This window comes from Monomorium pharaonis, chromosome 10, assembly GCF_013373865.1.
Source record: "Monomorium pharaonis isolate MP-MQ-018 chromosome 10, ASM1337386v2, whole genome shotgun sequence".
NCBI lineage: Eukaryota > Metazoa > Arthropoda > Insecta > Hymenoptera > Formicidae > Monomorium > Monomorium pharaonis.
In genome coordinates, this window is record NC_050476.1 from 13,950,433 (window position 1) to 13,954,890 (window position 4,458).

Sequence of the window (4,458 nt, forward strand, 5' to 3'; positions counted from 1 at the left end):
CCCTTGCGGCTCCGATTTTGCGCGATCAAATTTACATCGACGATGTATTATTCGGCGGAGATGACCTCACTCATTTGCGGACGGTCCGCGATCAGCTCGTGTCTTTGTTGCGGTGTGGTCGATTTAAATTGCGTAAGTGGTCGAGTAATTCTTTTGCGCTACTCGCCAACATCGATCCGGAGGATCATGGTTTGGCGTGCGATAAACAAATCGCGATTGACGACAGGGTTAAAATTCTCGGGATCGTATGGAATCCCTCGCGCGATGTTTTTTAGTTCGAGGTAACTCTCGCAGATCCTTTGCCTCGGAGTAAACGCGCGATTCTTCCTACGATAGCTAAGCTATACGATCCATTAGGCTGGGTTACTCTTGTCACCATTACTGCTAAAATTCTGATGCAGCAACTTTGACGTCTTCAAACCTTGTGAGATGTGGATATTTCGGAGCCTCTACTCGGACAGTGGAAGCCGGGGTCTACTCTACGCTCAATTTTCAAAGCTAAACGATATTCAAATTCCGCGATGGTCGGGCGTCCACGCGGATATTGTACATGCGGAGCTCCACGGTTTCGCCGATGCGTTCAATTTCGCATACGCGGCTTCCGTATATTTCAAGGTTGTTACCGTCTCTGGCGATACTACGCTTTCTTTGCTTGCTGGCAAGTCAAGGGTGGCACCGATTGACCCCCTTACTATCCCGCGACTTGAATTGTCGGCTGCCGTGCTTTTGGTTCGTCTCATGCAATTCGTTCACAAATCTCTCGGTGACCGGACCACTTCCTATATTTGCTGGACTGACTCGACGATCGTCCTCGCCTGGGTACGCGCTCACCCATCTCGGTGGAAAACGTTTGTCGCCAACCGAGTTTAGGACGTTCAATCGCGATTGCCGGACGCTGAGTGGCGGTACGTGCCTACGCTAGACAACCCCGCGGATTGCGCATCGCGAGCACTACCCGGCGACGAGCTTCGCGACCACTCGTTGTGGTGGCACGGACTACCCTGGCTCCAATCCGGCCGGAAAAACTGGCCTTCAGAGCTTGTCGCTCGCTCTTCGGACGCTCTTACTGAGGAACGAGTTACTTCGCTTCTTATTTCTCAGCGCGCAGTTCAATGGGACCTTGCTTCCTGATACTCGTCATGGTCAAAATTAATTCACGTCACGGCGTACATTTTCAAGTTTATAACCGCCTGTCGAGTTCGGAGTACCTTGACTCACCTGGTAGCGTGCACGGGTGTCGCTTTCTCATCAAACGAATGCGATCTCGCCAAAACGTTCTGAATTAAACAAATCCAGGCGGAGCTATTCGCGGACGAGATGCGTCTGCTAACCAAAAGTCAGACCATCTCACCGAAAAGTTCGATTGTCGCCGTTTTTCCACCAGGAAGGGGTCCTTCGCGTGGGGGGTCGTTTGCGCCACGCTCCTCTACCATATCGGATGCGACATCTTATATTGTTAGCCTTTCACCCCCTCGTGCAGCTCATTATCCTGCAAGCCCCGTTGAAAATAGAAAATTGGAGCGTAAGTTGAATGTAAAGGGAGAATAATAGAAACGTTAACAAACCTTCTACGAAGTGTTAACGCTTCTTTTACATTTTATTGTTTCAATTTACGCTTTATAGAAGGTTTGTTAACGCTTCTATTACTCTCCCTTTACATTCGACTTACGCTCTTACTCTCCCTTTACATTCAACTTACGCTCCAATTTTACATTTTCACCAGGGAGTTCATATGCGAGCTTTGCACGGGGGCCCGCAACTCACAATCAGTATTCTCCGCCAACATCTTTGGGTGGTTCGCGCTCGGAGTTTAGTAAAGGCTGTCATACACGAGTGCATAAAATGTTGTCGCGAACGAGCTGCAACCCCGGTGCAATTAATGGGCGATCTCCCCAAGATGCGTGTATCGCCTCCGCCTCGCAGCTTCGCGCATTGCGGGGTCGGTTACGCCGGGCCCGTTAAAGTCCGCGCATCCGCCGGTCGCGGAATCCAATCACGAAAGGCATATATTACCTTATTTATTTGCATGGCTACTCGAGCCATTTATCTAGAATTAGTCTGGGACTACTCCACTCCGTCATTCCTCAACGCGTATTTAAGATTTTGTTCGCGTCGAAGCCTTCCGCAGTCGATGTATTCTGACAACGGAACGACGTTTGTCGGAGCTGAGCAAGACTTCCGGATCGCCTATCAGTCGTCGATTTGCGATCCCGAGTTCTTAAACAAAACCGCGGACGATAATGTGTCGTGGCATTATATCCCCCCCTCCGCTCCTCACTTCGAAGGACTGTGAGAATCGGGCGTTCGAAGCGTCAAACATCACCTCCGTCGTGTTTTGGGGGAAGCTACGCTATCATTCGAGGAGTTTGCGACTCTTCTTTGCAAGATTGAAACGTGTCTGAACTCACGTCCAATCGCACCGTTATCAGACTCTCTTGATGATTATGAGAGTCTAACGCCGGGCCACTTTTTAATCGGATCCGCGATCACCGTGCCTCCGGAACCGTTGCTGCTGAAGCTCAACGAGAATCGCTTGTCTCGTTAGCAACTTATTCGCCAAATCACCGAACGGTTTTGGAAACTGTGGGCAAGCGACTACGTTAATACGCTGCAGCAGCGCGACAAATGGCGACATCCGACGGCGTCAGTGGAGCTCGGGCAACTCGTCCTTCTACGCAACTCTACCTTGCCTCCCTGCAAGTGGGAGCTCGGCCATCCGCTGTCATCCCGGTTCGGACGGGCTAACGCGAGTCGTCACCGTGCGGACCGTGACCTCGGAATACAAGCGCCCGATCGTAAAGCTATGCCCGTTGCCGATCAAAAGCGCCACGCGAACCAACGTTGAATAGGTGCGTTTCACGGGCAAGATTTCTTTTACATTACTTGTCCTTGCGTTTTCAATAATATAGTTTATAGTAGCGTTCGTTTCCAAATAACTTAAGTCTAAAGTTAATTGCGTTTCTTTATGTTTTAGTTTCAATACTGTTCGATTGTCTTATCCGTCAGTTATCATTGATCGAGATTTGTATCGCGAAATTTTGAAACGAGCTAGTAATATGAAGATCTAAAGATATAAGGAGACTGTGTAGCACATCAGTATTCGTAACAATTCTTAAGCATTTTCTTGTATTAAATTCTCTAGTTCTCTTAAAATCCTTGTTTCTAACCTCTTGTGCTTCTTCAGAAAGTTTGCCAATCAGTATAGAAAAACTTTTAATTATGTCTGCACCATGTATTAAAATCGCGCTGCGGCGATTACTTGGCGTGAGCCACTACCGTGTTTCTTGATCTTATGAACTGTGACCGACATATAAAATCACGGATACAATTTTACAAATTTATTCGCTGTTTCCTGCGTGTAAACAACAAATTTTTGAGAATCTATATCATGCCCAGATGAGATGGCTTGCAAAATAACAGCAAATCTTCTCATTAAATTTTTATTCAAGCCTGTGATTTCTGCACTCTTGGCAGGATTTTCAAAGAATTTGCGTGCGGTGTTGCCATCATTAGTTGTCCCTACTCCTTGCTTTATAATATCTACTTTCAGCCCCATTTTTTCTTTAAATTCCGTTTGAATTCTTTCTTTTTTTTCTTTTTAAGTTCTTTGTGCTCCGCAGTTCTTACACTCCATAATCGAAATGATTTGTTATAGGATATGTCTAATAAACACTCAAAGCAGCGAATCCATCTATGTAGTTTCGACATGTCATATTTGTAGTATTCTTCTATTGAATTTTTCTTATAAATATTTGATAAATAATTTATCTCTGTTGGTTTTACTCCACAAATATTGCATGTCATAGATGATTTAATTTCGCACACTGCGTTTATAACTTTTCCATCTACTATACTTAATATCATGTTATATTTAATATTAATTTTTTTAGCACCAATTAAGCATGTTGTAGCTGAAAGAGTATCAATCTCTTGATTTATATCATGTACTTCTTGTTGTATTAGAGCTATGTTTTCGTGAATGAATTGAAAATGTAAGGGTCGACAGTAGTTGGTGGAGGATAGACTAGGATTTTCCCATAGTACAATTTTGTTTTCATTATATAATATCAGAGGAACGATGCTGGTTATGAAACTACTAGCGTCATCGTTACAAGCATTTGTAACGATGACGCTAGTGGACGCATATTAAATTTTTGTTTATATTGGCTTTGCTCTGATGCTCCATCACACTCCCATTTCGTTAAAAAAATCAAATTTTCGGATTGTATGCCACTTACATTAAATAATTTCAATATTCTGCAACTAGTATGATCTAATAACGCTTGAAAATTAATTTTTGCAGATGTATCAGTAACGTGTATAGGATTTTCATCTGGATAGCAGTCAAACTTAGCTTTCTGAATTTGTGAATATGATGGATACAAGTTTATATTACATGAAATTGCACCAAATCTAATTATATTATACTGATTCTTGGTCAATTCACAGTCAGTGTAC